We start from the raw sequence: 21,441 nt of genomic DNA, 5'->3' as shown, positions 1-21,441 counted from the left end.
CCGATTTGAATTAGGGGAGACCAGGCAAGCCGGGCAGACCTTGGCATCTCAGAATCCACAAGTGAGGAAACCTTGAAGCCAGAACGCAGGAATCTGGGGCGAGGGGAGGGTAGGAGCCTGGAGACCACGTGGCCAAGAGAAGGGAGTCCAAAGAGGCAGAGGGACTCCTCGAAGTCACACAGCTACATAGCGGCCCCCCTGGGAGGTGAAAGTCTCCGCCCGGCAGCCCTGCTACTCTTCCTTCTAATGCCTGCAGCACCTGCATGTGAATGTAGAACCTTCTCTGGGGTTTGCTGCTGAAATGTCACTGTGTATTTGCAGGTGCTTGGAGTTACGGGGGGGAGCAGAGGGCGGGGAGGCGTGGAGAGGGAGAGGCCATACCCCAGCTCACCCACAGTGGGGCTCACAGAGGCCAGTGCAACCCCCAATCCCAGGCTGGCCGCGTCATCATTCAGTAGATATTTCTTGTGCCGGTATGGTGTCATGGAATGTTCTAGACCCCAGGGGTTCAGCAAGGAATAAAACAGGCAGAAACTCCTGCCTTTGCCTTCCCCCTAGTGAAGGCAACAGATAACAAACAAAACAAGCAAATGGCATAGTAGGGTTAGCAGGTAATGAGCAGGGAAGGGGGGTTAAGGAAAACAGAGAGGGAAGAGGGTTGCCATTTAAACAGAGTCGTGGGGCGGGGGGAAAGGCTTCACTGAGAAGATGATACGTGAGCACAGCTTTCCCAGATACAGAACGTTAGGCAAATTCTTTACCCTTCGGGACCCTTGTAACAATAGTAATGATAATAATAGATTTAGCAGGCTTAATCTGCAGCCTTCAAAGTTCTTTATACACCTGAGACTCATTTAATCCCCACGACCTAGGAGACAGGAGCTATTATTTACCTCATTTTACAGAGTAGAAAAGAGAAGCAGAGAACAGGAAGTAGCTTTGCCTGAGATCCCACACTTAGGCACGCAGGCAGTCAGGTTGACTCCAGAGCCTGCCCCTTTCTTTGCCAACCCTAAAAGGGGTGGCCTCTGACAGAGATTTCGGGTCCTGGTTTTGACAAGGAAAATGGACAGGAAGCGTTTCCAAGCTGAACGTGGCCGGGGGCTCGTGCGTTATCTGTGTGGATTTCTCCTAGTGCTTCCGTTTTTCTTGTCTCCAAAATGAAGTGACTGCATGTTCCAGCATCTACTGTTTTCCAAACATCATGCTGGACTTCGCAGAAAATACTCAGCGGTGGTGTTGGATGTGAACCCGGTCCTAAGAAGCAGATCTTCGCTTCTGGCAGAAAGAAAGAAACCCATTCGAAAGGTAGGCAGGGCGGGATATCGCCAAAAGGCTGCACTGCCGATGTCCACGGTGGCGAGTCCCTTTGGGGGCAGTGAGGGTCTCTGGCAAGACTTGCTCAGAGGCTTAAACAAGGGGTCTTGATGGCCAGGAGCACGTGTGTGGGGAGTGAGCAGAAGGGAGGGCCCCGCCCCAGACAGGAGCAGCCTGGGACAATGCAGGGCACATTAGGAGGATGTCTATCAAAATGTCTATCAAAAACAACCCTATTCTGAATCTGTTTCCTAGAGCTGTTAAGATTTATAGGCACACAACTGTTCCCAAATCCTAATTATCTGTTCTGATTTAGGGGGCTAAGAAGCTGGATAATTGGCAATATCAACAAATCCAAAAGTAATTTCCAGCTGGCTTTGGAACGCAGCTGCTCTGACTTGCTAATTACCTTGCTTCCCCTGGACGCACATTGCCAAGGCCAGCAGGGAAGCTGCCGTGGACAGTAGGAAGAATCCCGTTCTGTGGTAGAGAGGAAGAAGAGTCTGGAAGACCAAGCAAGCACAGCCAGGTGAGTTTTTTTTAAGTTCATTTATTTATTTTGAGAGAGAGCACATGTGCACCAGTGGGGGAAGGGCAGAGAGAGGGAGAAAAAGAATTCCAAGCAGGATCCACTCTGTCCCTGCAGAGCCCAACATGGGACTCCATTCCATGACCGTGAGATCACGGCCTGAGACGAAATCGAGTCTGATTGACTGAGCCACCCTGAGTCACCTAGCCAGGTGAGTTCTGTATGTCTTGTTTACACTTAGCGCGTGTGACCTCAAGTATGGTTTCTCTTTATCTCAGCTTCCGAAGTCTGTAAATGGAGGCTATAATCCCTCCTGTCTCCCCGAGTTGTTTAGGGACCAAGGGAGCTACTAGGTGCAGCAGACACTATCTGTGCTACACGTGGACCCCCTTGGAGCCTGCTCCCTGGTTCAGTGCATCTATCTCCCAGTTGCTGAGTGCTTTGCTTCCAAAGACTCCAACCTGAAACCTTCTTTGGTGGCATGGCCCTTAGGTTGCTGTAGCTGGTCCCCGCCCACTCCCGTTTTGCTGGTTTCTCATGGGAGCACCTCCGTTGTTAATCACTCACAGATGAATCTGCTTCTGACTCTACTTTGGTTGAATCCAACAGAAGATAGTTTAGAAAATCATTTCGAAAGTTGGCAAGTGAAAAGAAATTACCATGTGAAATAACTTTAGAACTGACTGTACAAATCTTACGTCTCTAAATTATTGGGGTCAGGACAGAACGAGAAGTCAAAGGGGACCTGACACCAGTTGTTCTGTAACTTACTCGGCATGATCAGCCTCTGTGACTACCACACTCCTGACTTTGTGTTTACCACCCCACCACCAAATCAGCTGGGAGCCTTCATCTTCTTGGGCCTCTGGGGGCCTCCACTGCTGCTCTGTCAGCTCAGGCTGCACTGTTTTCCACCCAGGGGTCGTCAGCTTATTCCCCCTACACTTCCTGCATGACCTTTCTCAGGGCTCCGGGAAAAAGCTAAGTCTTGAGCATAGGACAGCGGCCCGAGCTGGATTCATTTTTGAGAACTGTATAAAGAAGGTGCATGCTTTTGGAAATTGTCAAGGGAAAAAAATCATGACCCAGATTGTTGATCAACAAAACTTAAATAGAAACAGAGACTATTCATTGTGTCACCCAATTTAGTATTTTTATAAGGCACACATGCTTTCCGAATAGGTCCTCAAAATTCACTCTTGTTTGGATCTCTCTTCTAAGGCTAGTGAGTTTCCACATATCAGGGACATCCATGGTAGCCTGGGGACAAGGAGAGACCCATCACCATGTTCATATCAAAATTTTCATCTTCATTTAATGAGAACATTTCAGCTCCCGTGTAGAACCAGATTGTTTTAAAGACAATAATCAAACTTACCTTATGAGACCCAACAGCCTTATTTTCTAATGGCCAAATTCTTGGTGCCCTGTTCAGTATGCCTTCATGCCAAAAACCAGAGAAATAATACATGTGCTTGCATATTTGTATGTGTACAACACTTCTTTAAGTCATGTGTAGTTAGCCTGCCCACCCCCCCTTGGCTTTCGTAAAACAACATAGGCTTGATCTGGAGTAGGACCCACCCAAGAGCTGAAGGAGGGCTGGATCAGACTCGGTAGAGACGGAGGGAAGCCAGAGAGCTGTTTAGTCTACAGGCCCCCCATTCTTCTGGGGCATCGCTGAATGTACAGACATGTGGGGTCAGGACCACCAGGTGCTTCATTCAAGCCCAGCCAGCTGAGCCTTCAGCCCTGGAGAGGTCTAGTTCACATTGTCCCAGGTCCCAAGAGGAGGGCAGGACAGAGGCCTGAGGAATCCAGAACCCAGCAGTAGGGATATCTCTCATAGAGTTAAGGGAAACAGTGAGTGAGTGTGCAGAGAACAAACCACGGAACCCGGTAGATGATGCCATGAGAGGCTACCCCTTAGGCGCAGAAGAACAAAGCGTGGAGACCGACAAGGAAGTTGGCAGTTGGCATGCGCTGAAGCTTAGAGTTTAGTGCTAGAGCTCTTTACCCTCCTGCAGGCCAGGCCAGCACTGAGCCTTTCTGAGGGAGCCAGCCAGGGACTGGTCAGACTCTCAATCAAACCCAGGTCCTCTGGCTTTTGAATCAGTGGCTTCCTTAAGTGACATCCCCAGGACCAAATACCAAAAAAAATCCCAGACCTAACCTGTTACCCCTAGTAGCCTGCCTTCAAGGGCCCAGAGCGTCCCTTCCAGGGGTGAAAATGCAGGAGAAATGGGTTGGATGTTGGTGGAACATGAATTTCCTGAGCATGAATCTGGTACAGAACACTCAACATGAGTGAACTAAGTAAGCAGATCGCTTCTAGAAAAGTCAAAAATCATCTTTTTCCAGTTGAACACATCAAATCATATGAACACAAAATTCCAAATCTCTAGGTTCTGCTGGAATTTTCTCATAGCAAATCAATGGCAGGGTCTTGTCAATGCTTTGGTTATCCGGAAACTCTGACAGGCTGTAATGGGAAGATATAATTGTGGGGAATCGGGGGGCCTGGCTGGCTTTGCGCCCAGTCTCTGTTACCAACCAACACCTGTCCTTTGATGGCACTCTTTGACTCCATGCCTGCCGGTTTCCTCCTCCGTCGCATGAAGGCATTGACTTAAAAGACTTCTTGGATCCTTTCTAGCTCTGAAAATGCATGATTTTATGACATAAATGGGGGCACTGTGGCCAAAATCCTCTGATGTTAATTTGGACGTAGAATCATTTTGATAAATGTATCCAGGCATGGGAGGTGGACTGTGGTGCACTTGAAAGATCCAAACTGATCTTTTCCAAACCCCAAGTCTATACGAGGCTTGCAGCACTGGGGTGCCATTTGGAGTCTCCAGGCTGGGCAGATGGTGCGGACTTTGGTGCCACTGATAATAAAGGCTGGTCCATAACTGGCTGAACCCTGCAGTAAAGAACACTTTGAGTATTTTATTCCCCTTTCTATCTGGACGGAGCTCAGTGCAAACACAGGCTGGAAACTCTAAAAGGAGGACACCGACATTTTAATATATAGTCTGTCGAAAGCATTAAAATTCTTCCAAGGGACGCACCAGACCTCAAACCGCATTGGCATGGGCTGTTCGAACAGACTCTGAGACCCTGCTTCTGGGTCACCGGGGAGAAGCAGGACAACTCCCATGTGGAAACTGTCTTTAGCAGTATGACCCTCTCTCAGACGTCTGCTGCTCTCCTTTTTTTTTTTTTTTTTTTTTAAAGATTTTTCTTGTAGGGGAGTAGCAAAGCCATTATGATGATGGGTGGCCTTCCTTTGGCATGAACGTTAGAAAAACCATCCAGTGTGATTGGACAGGGAACCCTGCTTCAAGAAAACACTGTTCACAATAATGTTCACTCACAAAATAAAGAATGAAGGGTAAAGAGGATTTTTCGGCTCTCTAAAGAATCTACTGTGAGTTCACTTAGGAAGGGCGGAGGTTCCCAGCAGGCTACTCTCCGGCAGAAAGGAAGACCCTCTGTAGGCACCAGTCATCTGGGTTCTGGATACACAGGATGAGGTTCAGCAGAGGCAGGTGCTCGGCCAGGACCTGGACCAGCCTTGGGTGGTGGTAACAGGTGACAGGCTCCCTCCAGCACTCCCCGTGTGCGGCCATCCCTTTGCTGTGTCTATCATGTGCATTTGCACTTACAACAGGAGAGAAGACTTTTTTCCAATCGTAAAAAGAATATCGAGTGTATGGAATGTCCCAGGACTAAAAGTGGGCTCAATGAGACACTTGACCACCTCATTAGACTTACCTCTTATCCATGATGCTAGTGGTGAAGAGCAATCTAGATATTCCAAAACCAGAGTCCACAAATAATTTATATCAGGCACACACGTGATTGTCTTGTATTGTTTCTAGGGTTCTGTTATAGAATCACGTATTTTTAGAATGACATTGGTCTCTGCCCTTTTAAAAAAATTTGTGGTAAAACACACACATTTACCCTCATAATTTTTAATCGTACACTACAATATTGTTAACAGTATGTACCTGGTTGTACAACAAGAGCTCTAGAACTTTCTCATTTTGCAAACTGAAACTCTATATCATTGACCAAGAACTCCTCTTTTTGTTCTCTCCCTACTTCTGGCAACCACATTCTACTTTCTGTTTTTATGAACATGATTACTTTAGATACCTTGTATAAATGGAAACATGCAGTATTTCTCTTTTGGGTACTGGTGTATTACACTAGCAAAATATCCTGAAGATTCATTCCTATTATAGCACATGGCAGGATTTTCTCTTTTTAAAGGCTAAATAGTATGTCATTGCATGTATAGACCATATTTTGTTTATCTGTTAATGAACATTTAGGTTTCCTCTACCTCCTGGATATTGTGAATAATGCTCCAGTGAACGTGGGTGTGCAGTGAGCTGTTCAACATCCCGTTTTAAATTATTTTGGTTAGGGGGCTCCTGGGTGGCTCAATCGGTTAAGCGTTTGAGTGCGGCTCAGGTCGTGATCTCGCAGATCATGAGTGTGAGCCCTACATGGGGCTCTGTGCTGACAGCTCAGAGCCTGGAGCCTGCTTTGGATTCTCTGTCGTCTTCTCTCTTTGCCGCTCCCCGGCTTGTGCTTTGTGTCTCTGTCTCTGTCTCTTTCTCAAAAATAAACAAACATGAAAAGAAATTTAAAAAAATAAATGCTTTTGGTTAGGATCATCTGGGTGGGTCAGTCAGTAAAGCATCCTACTCTTGGTTTCAGCTCAGGTCTTGATCTCACCATTTGTGGGTTCGAGCCCCACATTGGGCTCTGCACTGACAGATTGGAGCCTACCTGGGATTTTCTCTCCCCTCACTCTCTGTCCCTCCCCTGCTTGCTCTCAATCTTGCTCTCAAAATAAACAAACGTTTAATAGAAATAAATTCTCTTGGGTAAATACTCGGAGGTGGGATGGTTGGATCATATTGTAGTGGAACTTCCCGACACGTCCTCACCAATGCTGGTTATTTCTTTTTGATACCAGCCATTCTAATAGGTATGAGGTGATATCTCACTGTGGAGTTAGTTGCATTTCCCTGATTAATGATATTGGGCACCTTTTCATGTTTCTGTTGTCCATCTGTATGTCCTCTTTGGGAAAATGCCTATTCAATTTCTCTGTCCATTTTTTAATAAGATTTTTTTTTTTTTGCCATTGAGTTATACGAGTTCTTTATATATTTTGGATTTTAACCTCTAATCAGAGTTATGGTTTGCAAACATTTTCTCCGATTCAGTACGTTGCCTTTTCACTAGTTGATAGTTTCCTTTGTGAAGAAGCTTTTTAGTTGGATGTGGTTCCACCTGTTTATTTTTGCTTTGGTTGCCTTCAGTTTTGGTGTCAAATCCAAAAAAATCATCACAAAACTGACGTAAAGGAGCTTACTGCCTGTGTTTTCTTCTAGGAATTTCATGGTTTCAGGTCTTATGTTCAACTTTTTAAAAATCTATTTTGATTTGTTTTTGTGTGTGGTGTAAGACAGTGGTCTAGTTTCATTCTTTCGCTTGTGGCTGCCTAGTTTTGCTGGGGCCGTTTATTGAAGAGACAACTCATTCCCCATTTCCGCGGCTCCTTTGTTGTAAATTAATTGACCATACAATTGTTTGTTTATTTCTGGGTTCTCTGTTCTGTTTCATTGACTTCTCTGTCTAGTTTGATGCCAATATCATACTGTTTTCATTACCGCAGTTTTGTAATATAGTCTGAAATCAGGAAGCGTGACCCCTCCACCATTCTTCTTCTTTCTCCAGACCGCTTTGGCTATTTGGGGTCTTTTGTGGTTTCATACACATTTTAGGATTATTTGTTCTCTTTCTGTGAAAAGCGCCATTGGGATTGGCACTTTCCCCGGTTGTTGATAGGGGTGACGTTGCATGTGGAGATTCCTGTGGGTAGTGCGGACACTCCAACAATATGAATTCTCCCAGTCCACGAGCACAGCCGGTCTTTCATTTATTTGTGTCATCTTCAACTTCTTTCATTGACAGCTTAGAGTTTTCATTGTGCAAGTCTTTTAGCCCCCTTGGTTAGGTTTATTTCTAGATTTTTTATGCCGTTATAAATAAAATTGTTTTTTTAATTTTGCTTTTTGATTATCATCAGGGTATAGCAATGCCACTGGTTTTTTTGTATATTGATTTTGTATCCTGAAGCTTCACTGAATTAATTTATTAGATTCTAACAGTTTTTGGTGGTGTCTTTAGGGTTTTCTATACATAGTATCATGTCATCTGCAAATAGAGATAATTTTACTTCTTCCTTTCTAATTTGGATGGCTTTTTGTTTTTTGCCTAATGGCTCTGGCCAGGATTTCTACTACTATGTTGAATTAAAATAGTGCAAGTGGGGAGAACCTGGGTGGCTCAGTTGGATAAGCATCTGACTTCGGCTCAGAACATGATCTCATGGTTCATGGATTCGAGCCCCGTGTCAAGCTCTGTGCTGATAGCTAGCTCAGAGCCTGGAGTGGTCTTCAGATTCTGTGTCTCCCTCTCTCTCTCACCCTCCCCTGCTCATGCTGTCTTTCTCTCTCTCAAAAATAAATAAAAACATTTTTAAAAATTAAGAAAAATAAATAGTGAAAGTGGGCATCCTTGCCTTGTTCCCAATTTTTGAGGAAGAAGTTCCAGATTTTGATCCTTGAGTATGAGGTTGGCTGGGGGCTTGTCATATATGCTTTTATTATATTGAGGTATATTCCTTCTATTTCTACTTTAGTGAGAGTTTTTAAATTTTTTTTTAAATTTTAAAAAATTTTAATGGTTTTTATTTATTTTTGAGAGAGAGAGAGAGAGAGAGAGAGAGAGAGAGAGAGAGAGAGAGAGAGAGAGACAGTGCAAGCATGGGAGGGTCACAGAGAGAGGGAGACACAGAATCTGAAGCAGGCTCCAGGCTCTAAGCTAGCTGTCAGCACAGAGCCCGATGCGGGGCTCGAACCCACGAACCATGAGATCATGACCTGAGCCAAAGTCAGACACTTAACTGACTGAGCCACCCAGGTGCCCCAGAGTTTTTATCATAAAATTTTTATGTGCAAAATGGGTCCTTTGTTGAGGAGGGATCCATAACAAATCTCTTGGCATCATAAAGTTATACCAAGTGTGGTTTTCATTTTTTGGATAAGGAACAGAAGATTGAGAACCCTCAAACATGGAGACAAAGGTCTTAGTGGAGAAGGGACTACTGAGAAAAGGGGCAAGGAGGGGTCCCTGATGATGGGAATGTATCTATCAGGGAAGTGATGCCTGATGTTGAATTATTACTGATTTCTGTGCTGTTTTCCAGTTCCATCCAAACCAGACCCTTGGTAAAGTTATATTGCCATGTCCATGGTGCTGGGCTGGGAAGAGGGGTGGTGGTGAAGGAGGAGTCATAGGGGTTGGTGGGGGTAGAAACCGAGGTGCAACAACAGGAGGTCAAGGAGCCAGGATGGAAGTAGGGGAGATGGTGAGAATGTGAGCCCCTAGGAGGAGTGCTGGGAAGTCTAGAGATGGTGCTGGGTTTCACACTGGGGAGGAGAGTGTGTTTTGTTCCGTTATTTAAGGAAAGGGCAGCTCAGAAACAATAAAGGGGACACTGTTCCTGCCCCTACAGCTAGCGATAACCCAGTTAGGGGGAGAAGGCATGAATGCATGTGTGTGTACACACACATACAAGAAATGTACCTGGTAACTAAAGCAGCAAACGCTAAATGAGCAGAAAAGTTAGAAAGTATTATGAGAGTTTAGAATTCAGAGGGATTACTTTGTCTGGAATCAGTAGTGGTTCTGGTAAATGTTTAACAACCGGCTGCTGGGGAATAAAATTAAAGGTTTACTTTGTAACACTTGCCACTTTCCGTGGTGTAAATACCATGATGCCACCAGGGTCAATTTCAAGTCACCAAGTTGACTTCACGAGATGTGGAGTTGGGAGGTGACACACAAGAGCACACGATTATAGAGTGGTTCCACCACAAAGGGGCCGCTGGGGCCATTAAACTCCCGCATAGATTATTGTCCATGTATTCTGATTCAGAAATGCTGACTTCTGAGCATTTACTACCTTTGTCTTTAATACAACTTCTTTCATTGTAAGTTTACATAATTTAATTTTTAGTAATGCCCATGTTCAATAATTGGCTTGCAAAATTCCTGAAAAATTACCAGTTGACCCCTGTGAGCTTACATGAGCCAACTCTAGAGCACCACTGGCTTAGGACAGGCTTTCTGGAGAAGGTGGGACTTAAGTTAGTCTTTGCAGGGTAAATAGGAGTGTGAGAGGCATTCTAAGCAAGGTAAAAGATGTGGCCAAGGTGTGGCTGTTGTAGGGTCCCCTCCCTAAGGAAAGAAAAAAAAAAAGTAAAAAAAAAAAGAACTAAAAAACCCTCAAGGAAACCTGGCTATAATGAATATGACAACATCTTTCATGACCTTGTAACATAAGGCCACTTAATCAGACTGCATGTTTGTGTGTCACCATATATGGGAGACAAAGAAATATAAAATGTATAAAAAACTAGACCATGTGGTGTTCGGGGCTCAGTTCTTCGAATACGAACCTAAGTGAGCAGTGCCGGCTTGAATAAAGTTGCTTTCTAGAAAGAAAAGCAGGGCTTAAACCTACAAATTGTGAGGCCATGACATGAGCCAAAATCAGATGCTCAACTAACTGAGCCACCCAGGCACCCCTGTTTCTCGTGTTTTAAATTGATTTAACAAACAGTATTAATGTGTTAGTGAGCGCTGTTATATCAGAATACCACAGACTGGATGGGTTATAAACAACGGAAATTTATTTCTCCCAGTTATTTTTTTTTTATTAAAAATTTTTTTAATGTTTTTTATTTATTTTTGAGAGACAGAGACAGTGCCAGCAGGGGAGGGTCAGAGAGAGAGGGAGACACAGAATCCAAATACAGGCTCTAGGCTCTGAGCTGTCAGCACAGAGCCTGACGCTGGGCTCGAGCCCACGAACCATGAGATCATGACCTGAGCTGAAGCCGGACACTTAACTGACTGAGCCACCCAGGTGCCCCTATTTTTCCCAGTTCTGAATGGCTGGGAAGTCCAAGATCAAGGAGCTGCCAAACTCGGTGTCTAGCCACATTCCGCTTCATAGATGGCTGTCATCTTGCTGTGTCCTCACATGGTAGAAGGGGAGAGGAGGCTCTAAAGGGTCTCTTTCATAAGGGTACTAATCTCATTCATATTCATAAGGGCTTCACGTCTGACCTAGACAGGTCCCCCAAAGCCCCACCTCCTCATGTCATCACACTGAGGATTAAGTTTCCACCTAGGAGGGTGCAGGTGTCACAAACATTGTCTGTAGCAGTTAGTCCTCTATGGCTGTGTTAAAAAAAAAAACAAAAAACAAAAAAACAACTATCCCACAGTTAGCGGCTTAACATAACACTTATTCTCCTAACTTCTGTGGGTCAGGAATCGGAATGGGATCCTCTGCTCAGGGTCCCTCGCGGGCTATAATCAGGAGGTTGGCTGGGGCTGCAGCCCTCTCAGGGTTAACTGGGGTGGATCTGCTCTTTAGCTCACTTACGTGATATTGGCAGGATCCTCCAATTTCTTTGGGCTGCCGGCCAAGCCCTCTCTCGGTTCCTTGCCACACGGGCCTCCCTATAGGGCAGTTACAACATGGCGCCCGCCGTCCATCACCGTGAGGGGAGGAGAAAGCAAGAGACAGAGAACAAGACACACACTGGAGGCTCAGGAGTGACAGCCCATCACTTCTGCCAGATTCGGTAGACAGTGAGCTGTTACACGTCCGGTCAATAATCAGGGGAAGGGATCACACAAGGGTGTGGATGTCAGGGGGAGGGGGTCTTTGAGGGCCATTTCAGAAGCTGTCTGTCACCTGATGTTCTGTGACCTCTTGCTTAACCAGCCTAGTGATGGACTCGGGTGCTGCCCTTTGCGTCAAAGCAGCTCTGTGTGCGTAGAGTTGTCAGTAGCCTCCGTTGCTTTGTAAATGCTGGCTTATAATAAGCAGCAGAGGTCAGAGTTCGGCTGCAAAAGGGGCGAGTGTGGTGGGATGCCCATGGGACACATCGTCCTGTACATCCAAGTTGGCAGGTTTGCACAGATGTGTCAGTAGCACTGGCCACAGACCGAATGGCTTCAAACAACATAAAGTTATTCTCTCACAGCCCTGGTGCTTAGAAATCTGAAACCAAGGTGTCGATAGACCGACAGGGACCCTGTAGGCTCTAAGAAAAGAATCCTTCCTCGTCTCTTCCCAGCTTTTGTTGGTTGCTGGCATTCCTTGCCCTTCCTTGGTTTGTAGCTGCATTGCTCCAATTTCTGTCTCCATCTTTACAGGACCTCTTCCCCCATGCTGTCTTCACACGGTCTTCTCATAAAGATACCAGTTAGTAGACATAGGACCTACCTTAGTTCAGTATGACCTCCTCTTAATTAAACACATCTGCAAAGACCCTAGCTCTAAAGAGGGTCACATTCTGAGGTTCTGGGTAGACATGAACTTGGTGGGGGGTGGGGGGAATGACACGACTCAACCTACTACCATACAGCAAAGGGCAAAGGCCACAGCCTAGAACTCAGGAGACCTCGGTTCAAGGTCTGGCTCTTTTACTTACTAGCTATGCAGACATGGACAAGCCATTAAATCCCCAATGCCTTTGCTATAAAATGGGAACAACACCGACATCTCAAGGATGTGAGACAGGAGTGAGAACCTCTGGGGCACTGGGGTATGGAATTACTTCGATATAATGGGAGAAAGGAGATCTCACACACCCAGGCTTCTATCCTGTCATGTTTACCATCTTGGATCACAGGCAGTGAGTCTGTGTACCTTTCCATCCCCCAGCCCTACGTTAGGGCCACTGGCTTAGAAGGCCGTGCATACTGAACAGGAGGGGAACTGAGAGGCGGCATTCTGGGTAGAGCCTCACGCAGAGTAGTTGTGCTTCTTGAACCCCTATCAACAAGCCCTTTTACCATGCTGGAGACATCAGGTGGTTTGTGGCTGGAATCTTTTTCGAGGAAGATAATACATGCCTCAGTTTCAAAGGATGTTCTTTGGACTCGGTGCTACGGCAAGGGGCTCCTGCCCATGTTTGCAGGCTCTGAAATGCAAGACTTTCCTCTCATCGGAGGAAAATAGCTCATCCTGTGAATTATGATTAAGGTTTAAGGATTCTCTTTCATCCCATGAAACTCTAAGGCATTGTCTCGGTGCTCTTCCTCGTTGATATCGTCTGAAATACACTTCAGAAAACCTCGGTCTCACAAATGTTTTGACATTAGTCATTTGACCTGCTACTCTTTGCTGTGGTGCTTCAAGCACTCGGTGGGCTTCTGGTGACCCAGCCTTCAGTCTTGTCTACAGATTATAGGAAAGACCACAGAGCAAGGCCCAGGGGAGTCCGGTGACCTCTTCCAGGTTGGGCAGTGACTTCGGAGGCCTCAGCACTCCTCCAAACATACACTCGTTTACCCAGTGATGGCCTTACCCCATCTCGGGCTGGGAACCATCTTTGATGTCTATCTCCTGACATGTCTCTCCTCTTCCTGGGAAGGAAACCGAAACCCAGAGTGGGTTATTGGTGGTCCAAAGCCAGGGAATAGCAGACTGCTAGAGCTAGAAGGCACCTTCAGCCTTTTGTCATCTAGTTTTGCGTCCGACCCAAAGGAGCAACCCTTTTCACATGCTTCTTGCCAGGTGATTACCCAGCCTCTACTCGAGCACTTCTGAAAATCAGGGGTGCATGGTTTTTTCTGTCCATTCCACATACAGACACATCTCACTGTGGTCGAGCTCTTCTCTGTAATCAGAAGGAATCTGGTTTCCTGCTATATCCATCTGCCTTGCAGAACTACCACCACAAAACCCACAGCCTCTGTGTCCTGGGACAGGTGTCCCCTCCCCCCATGGATCCCTTTACTCAACTAGACCACTTCCACTCCTATTGCCTCAGTTTCCCTGGTCCAGGCTTATTTTCTTTAGCACGACTTGGTTCAGAATGTTTATTTATTTTGCTTTTATTTGTTAATGGTAACCACTACCTTCTATAAGTCCCATCCATCCCCCTCTTTTCAGAGGTGCAGAAGGCTCTCATTAGAACATCAGTGAGTTCACTGCACTCTTCAAAATCAGGACAACAAAAAAGAAGCTTGAGTGTACTTCCCTGACAAGCCTCCTTAAAGATAATCATAGATCTGTCACAAAATGCGCGAGCTTATGAGGGGTTGTCAGAGTCTTTCCCGAAGTGGGAGATGTTTAGGGGGAAAAAATTCATTTGCATTAGCTGAAAAGGAACAAAGTAGGAAAAAAAAACAAGGACCGAATGATTATGTGAAGGTTTTCCATAGCTATGGTGTTGCAAGCTTTGTCTTGATTAATGATAATGCAGCAGCTTCCGGAAAGAAAGAAAAATTAAGTTCCGAACGGTACATGTAATTGGTCTTGACATTTCTGTTCTATGAGTTTTACTCTTAACTGAATGGAGAGGTAGGTGAGGTTAGAGAAGTGAAGTGTTACTTTCCAGTCACCCAGATTCAAATCTCTGATTCTGATGGGGAGTAGACCAAACAGCGCCGTGCCTACTCAGTTTTCTTCAAGCAATGCCCTGTTCCCAGACTTCTGTTATTAAGTTGTATCCACATCATGACTCTCTGGAGGGTTTATGGACTCTTCAGCATTTAAATTTTTTTAAATTTCTTTTTTTTTAATATTTGTTTTAGAGAGGGAGAGAAAGTGAGCAGGGGAGGGGCAGAGAGGAGAGCAGATGATCTGAAACGGGCTCTGCAGTTGCAGCAGAGAGCCCAATGCACGGCTCGAACTCATGAACCAAGAGATCATGACCTGAGCTGAAGTCAGACACTTAACTGACTGAGCCACTGCAGTTGCAGCAGAGAGCCCAATGCACGGCTCGAACTCATGAACCAAGAGATCATGACCTGAGCTGAAGTCAGACACTTAACTGACTGAGCCACCGAGAGGCCCCTAAAATTTTTTGAACCACTATTTGGATTTGTATCTCAACACAAAGGAGAAGAATCCCGATCCTTCTGGGTTCTACAGAGGGGATCGGAGAAGGTAGTTGTAGTTTTCTCTGTTTCTTGGAGCAGCCTCTTGAAGGTCTGCTGAACCTCTGCCTGTGCCACCAGTTTCTGAACGAAGTCCACCCTGACCTAAGCAGCTAGTTGTTTCAAGGCCCTGCATAGATACGCCCCTTGCTACATGGCACTGGAGGGACAATGTCAAGGACACGCAATAAAGAAATTCGGTACCGTGGCTCCTCTGGGGCTCTCCAACTTCCACGCAGGCATGATCACATCACTTGTCCTCATCTGATGCCAGATCTCCCAAGTCCAGGGATTTCTAAGCCGTCTGCAATTACTCAGCATAATAAGATTTCAGAGCTCTCCCTGGCTTAAAATGTGCTTTCCATTTTCTCACCAGCCCACTTCCCTCCCCCGGCCTTGCCCTGAATTAGAAGTGCATCAGCAGAAAGATTCACAAGCCCCTAAACTGCCCAGTGGCATATTTCTGTCTTCCATTTCTCCTAGGAGTATCTCCTTGCCTTTCTTCTTCACACACCCAGCCTGAACAAGAGCCTGACATCCAGACACAGCTATGGTGCCCAGCCTGGAAACAGAGCGTTGTGAAAATCTTCTTAGCCTTTCCTCCAAATGAGAAAGCAATCCCAGCCTTCTAAATTCCCAGTAATTGTAATGAGGATTATGAACGAGCACGGCAGAGATCAATTTTCAAATGAAACAGAAGAACCCTTTCAAGTGCCTCACCCTGATTGTAGACTCTCGGTGTTACTGGAGCTGGTTTTGAAAACCACGTTGATGGTGCCTTAAATTAAGTTACCCTGCACCTGCACACGCAAAAGGAAGGGACATCAAAGAAAGAATCGGTGTGGATGGCAAACAGAAATGCTGGGCACAGACATTGAAGACATCTGGCTTTTCTGGAACCCGCTGTTTGTTTCATAGGCAAGGACCATTAGTCACTTGAAGAAGAGCTGGGTGTGGCTGTGTTGTGACCTCAAACTTTACTGCGAGTCTGTTTCTGAAGGCTTCTTATTTCCAGGCAGAAAGGATGTATTGATTATCTTATTTGCTATTCTTCAAAACTTTTCCTTGTATTTTATTTAAAAAAATTTTTAAGTATATTTATTATTTTGAGAGAGAGAGAGAGAGAGACACGGCACAAGTGGTGGAGGGGAAGAGAGAGGGGGAGAGAAAGAGAATCCCAAGCAGGCTCCACACTGTCAGTGTGAGGCCCGAATTCACGAACTGTGAGACCATGACCTGAGCCAAAGTCAGACACTCAACCGACAAAGCCACCCAGGCGCCCATCCTTGTATTTTAATAAAGAAAAGGAATCTCTTAGGTAAGAAGTTACCATCATCCTGAATTCATGCAAAGTCAGGTTTACACTGCTGTAAAAACATGCGGTTCTTTTCTTTCAACCTAGAGAAATGGAACGTTGCTTGGGACAGGGAGGTCTTTTGTGGATTGGCTCAGATGGAAAAATAACAAATTCTTAATTAATGTCATTTGTCTTTTTTAATGGACTTTGACATGTTTTGAATCTATTTTTGTATGTAATTTAACACTACCTCCTAAGATTTCTTTTTTGTACTCTATCTCTGACATGTGTTGGATTCCAAATTGACACCGTTTTAATAGGAAGGGTTTTGGTGCCCACTACAAAGTGGCATTGGTGGCTGTAGGGTCACATGGAACCAGGGCTTGAATCCTTGGCTGGCAGCACTGTTTGTGTGACTCTGGGCACATCATCAACCTCAGAGGATAATGACAACCCCCACTTCCTGGTGGCATTGTGGAGATCAGATGCCCCAGTGAGCACGGCCCCCTACGCCAGGGCTGGGCACAGAATGTGGAGAACGTTAGCTGGTATTTGGGGATTTCTGAGGAACACGGCGCTGGTGATTTCAGATTCATGGGGCACACGTCTCCGCTCCCCACCACCCTCCCCAGGAGGAAGCCAGACAGCAGGGACACCTCCTGCTGTGCCCAGGCTTAAGCCCTACGTAAATAACAGATTTAACCTCAGGGGAAGCAAGTGCATTCTGTTATGGGCATGGAAACATTTTATCGGTCTTCAGACAAGGTGAACAGTAGACAAATGAACATCCTCTTCCCAGCTTTTCTGATGTGTAGGGCAGGAAAATGGCAGTGTGATTGTCTCTGCAGCCTTAGAGGCATCGGTAGTACAAGAAAGAGGCACCGGGTGGCTCAGTCGGTTAAGCCATCGACTTTGGCTCAGGTCATGATCTCATGGTTCATGAGTTCTAGCCCCGTGTTGGGCTCTGTGTGGACAGCACAGAGCCTGGAGCCTGCTTCAGATTCTGTGTCTCCCTCTCTCTCTGCCCCTCCCCTGCTCATACATGCTCTTTCTTTCTCAAAATAAATAAACTTGGATGGAAGGATGGATGGATGGATAGATAGATAGACAGAAAGAACCATGAGGCCGGCACGGACATTTCTAGACACCTGGGTTCTGAAGCCACTTCTGTCCCTGTGGATAAGGCCCCAGCTCTGCGGGCCTGATTTCTTCCTGAGAATATAATGGCTCCATGATGCTGTGACCAGCTCCCTCAGGCCACTGTGACCGATTTTGGGAGTGTTTTTGCGGCAGCAGTGGACCCATCTGATAAAACCTACCTGACAAAAAGTCAGGATGCATTTTTCCTCCCAGGCGCTCACGTTCAGGGGAAAGACCCCACCTGGCTGTCTGGGGGGTGACCCCAGGCAGGCCGGCCACCACCCGTTACAGCGGTCCATCTGGGGATGTTCTCTTCAAGGCCACCACGCACTGTGGTCGAGGGGCGCTGTGCTCAGCCAGGGGCTTCTCTGGAGAAGAAACAAGTTTAACTAGAGCCTGTGGTGATTCTCGGGATGGCCGTACCCAGTGCTCCATCAGAGTGACGGGAGGTCTTTACAGGGAGTTTTGGAACCTTCCATATTTAGTTCCAAACTGCACGTCCTTGTCTCCAGTTTGTCAGCAGGCCAGCTGTCTCTCAGTGGGAGTGTGCGCTGCTGTTTCCTCCTGACGTGGGCTTACTTGACACTGTCGTGCGCGCTCCACTTGAAAGCAGAGTCCACTCACTGCCTCCAGGAGCACTTAGAAACCAAACGCCGATCTCTGTTGCCTTCAAGATGATGAAGGTGCGTCTTGCTGGAAGACAGGTCACCCGTTCCGCGGTGTGTCTTGAATTTGTCACAGTACAGATATCCTTTCAGAGTAATCCATATGCAGAGGAAAAGCTTGGTAGCAAACCATGAGAGTGAACATGGAGGATGCTTTATTTACCCATAATTTTCTGCCTGACTAAGCCGGTGGCCGTTCCTCAGCCTGCCAGCCACCAGGACATCTGTAGAGAGGACGTCATGATGTCCTGGGATTAGTTGCCGTGGAGCGCTGGCCTTCCACAAAATGGCTGCCGCTCTTGCTCTTCTCTTAGTTATTCTCTCTCTCTCTTTTTTAACGTTTATTTAATTTTGAGAGAGAGCATGAGCAGGGGAGGGGCCAAGAGAGAGGGAGACACAGAATCCAAAGCAGGCTCCAGGCTCGAGCTGTCAGCACAGAGCCCGACGTGGGACTCAAACCCACAGACTGAGAGATCGTGACCTGAGCCGAAGTTAGACACTTAACCGACTGAGCCACCCAGGCGCCTGTGTCTCTTAATTATTCTTATTTTTACTCTAACATAGGATTCGGGTTTATTTAAAAAAATTTTTTTTTGTTTTTTAATTATTTTTGATAGAGACAGCACAAACAGGGTAGGGTCAGAGAGAGAGGGAGACACAGAATACAAAGCAGGCTCCAGGCTCTCAGCTAGCTGTCAGCACAGAGCCTGATGCAGGGCTCGAACCCACGACCCCTGAGATCATGACCTGAGCTGAAGTCAGCCGCTTAACTGACTGAGCTACCCAGGCGCCCCAGGACTTGGGTTTAAATGAAGAAGACCTTATTGACGCCACCATTTTTTTTCAAAAGCAAAGGCTGGTATTGAGACAAAGAGGAATGTGTGGTTAGAGGTGGCGCATGTACATACTCAGAGGCTGAATCTGGGATGGTGGCAAAACAGAAAGAAAAGAAAGAAACCGATGAGCTTGGGAAACAGTGACAAACCATCCGTCAATCAATGAGCGCCATCTGCCAGGCCTGGTGCTGATGTGTGGAGCACATGGCCCAGCCTTCCAGAGGAGAGCCATTTTCTAAAGTAGGTTGATTTAAGGCACCAACACCTTTGCCGGGCTGAGGCAGGAGAGGCCCCATTCCTCCTCTTTTTTTTTGTAAAACCAGAACTCCCCACCTGTATTCATTTTCTATGCAGTGTTGTGACAAATGACCCCAAACCTAGTGGCTTAACACAGCTCACATTTATTGTCTAACAGTTCTGGAGGTCAGAAGTCCAAAACATCTCAGTGAGCCAAAAACAAGACTGCTTTCCTTCCAGAGATTCTAGGAAAGACTGTCCCCTTGCCTTTTCCAGCTTCCGGAGGCTGCCTGCATTCCTGGGTGCACTATTCACAGGTTCCGGGATTAGGGATTAGGATGTGGACATCTTTGGGGCATCATTTACCCACCACACAGGCAGACTCACAGAGTGCAGGGAGAGGGCGGGGGGCGGGGAGGGGGGGGAGCGCACTGTCATTGCTCATGTCCAACTTGATCAGCTTCCTGAGTACACCAGGAGTCCACAGCGTCTGGGATGGATTTAAACTAGACCTACCATTCAGAGTTCTTCCTTCCAAAACCACACAGCTCCCTGTGCATTTGTCAAAACATTAACTCGATTTGTCAGTTATACACAGAGATATGTATAAATAGATATATAAGGGATGATCTATTATATTTGACAAATCTTAAGGCACCCAGGAGACAAAAGGGAAAGATTTTGTTGTTGTTGAAGAGTTGAAGGAGGGGCACAGTATCTCTAGCAGGAGATAGAAAATCCCTGAGTGCTTTGAAGTGAGTAAAGGGAATTTTCACCAGGTGACTGCATTTACTTAGGCCCTGCCCCTGTTTACCATTGTCTGCACCCACTCCTTACCCTAAAGTAAATAAAATCTGAATGCTTCCTTAAGTAGGGACTATTGCAGAGTTTCCCTCCAAAAAACAAATAGCTGCCACTTCTACCAAAAACAAGAGCAACAGAGATATGCCCATGCCTTTGGGACAATCCACAGTTGTAAGGAAACCCTGTTCCTCTGGGACCTCATATTGTCTTTAAAAGATTCCTTCGTTTTCTGTCCCCTCCCCCCATAACAACACCCCTCCCCCAACAGAATCACAATCTTCAAAGGAGTTTTTTTTAAAGAAGGTAGGTTGAATAAATCCTCACCAAACTTCCCTGTGGGGCATCAGCCTGCTGTAAGTTAGGAGATTATATTCATTTGTGATAAAGTGTCAGGATAAGAAGAGGCAAGCTAACAGTCCTTTGACAAAGACCAGTTTTCCGTCCGTGTTTTAATCTTTAATCTGGTTACCATATGTTGTTTCTGAAGGATTACTTAATTAAACGACCTTATTTTCAGAACAAGTTGGACTAGCGTTAGCAATATGCCAGAAAATAAGAAAAAAATTAGTTTGTCAACCGCAGAAATGTCTCAAAAATGCTTAATAAATTTTTGATAAAACTTTTAAAAGACTAACGTGGAGTAGAAAGAGAATATTGATTTTTCTCCAAGTTCATGAGCATTTAACTTACAAGAAATGAATAGTCATAATTCTTTCAAATATCATACTTAAAGATCTGGTAATAATGAAGTCAGAGTCTATGATTTGCACACCTCTAAACAAATGTAGTTAAAAAATTATTTTTAATGTTTTTATTTATTTTTGAGAGAGAGACACAGTGTGAGCAGGGGACGGTCAGAGAGAGAGAGAGAGAGGGAGGCACAGAATCTGAAGCAGTCTCCAGGCTCTGAGCTGTCAGCACAGAGCCCAACAGGGGCTCGAACCCACGAACCCTGAGATCATGACATGAGCTGAAGCCAGCCGCTTAACGAACTGAGCCACCCAGGTGCCCCTCAACTGTAGTTTTTAAGTAAAAGTTAAAACAGTAAGTGCATACCACCCAGTTAGAATTCAGTGCTGCTTAGCTATTAGCTTTTTAAAACAATAGTAAATATTTGCCTAGAATTTATTTTTAGTGACTCAGTTTCCTAAGGCTGTTGTAGCCCAGTACCACAAACTGGGCAGCTTAACAACAATAGAAATTTTTTTTCCTCATAGATCTGGAGGACGGAAGTCCAAGTTCAAGGCCTTGACAGGGCCATGTTCCCTCTGAGGGTCCAGAGAGGGTCTGTTCCATTCCTCTCTCCCTAGTTTCTGGAAATCCTTGATATTCCTTAGCTTCTAGATGCATGACCGCCTCTCTGACTGTCATCACGGAGCCTTGTTCTTGCACCTCTCTGAGTACCTGTGTCTTCACATGGCCTCTCCTCTCCCACGTGTCTGTGCCCAAATTTCCTTCCTTTTATAAGAACGCCACCTTAACACATTACGACCTCATCTTAACTAATTATATTACAAAGATGCCATTTCCAAGTAAGGTTCTATTCTGAGATTC

General features: G+C 45.8%; 1 long non-coding RNA gene across 1 annotated transcript; it reads left to right on the top strand.

Annotated features, from left to right (window-relative positions):
• The first annotated feature begins 1,170 nt into the window (after positions 1-1,170).
• Positions 1,171-2,002, top strand: LOC115285905. The gene is made up of 3 exons (XR_003905746.1): positions 1,171-1,308; positions 1,634-1,846; positions 1,964-2,002. It is a non-coding gene; the product is annotated as an uncharacterized LOC115285905 (long non-coding RNA).
• The last annotated feature ends 19,439 nt before the right edge of the window (positions 2,003-21,441 follow it).

Source organism: Suricata suricatta, chromosome 2, assembly GCF_006229205.1.
Source record: "Suricata suricatta isolate VVHF042 chromosome 2, meerkat_22Aug2017_6uvM2_HiC, whole genome shotgun sequence".
NCBI classification, from domain to species: domain Eukaryota; kingdom Metazoa; phylum Chordata; class Mammalia; order Carnivora; family Herpestidae; genus Suricata; species Suricata suricatta.
The sequence above is the reverse complement of the archived record's forward strand: the minus strand, read 5'-3'. Positions and strand labels throughout refer to the sequence as shown.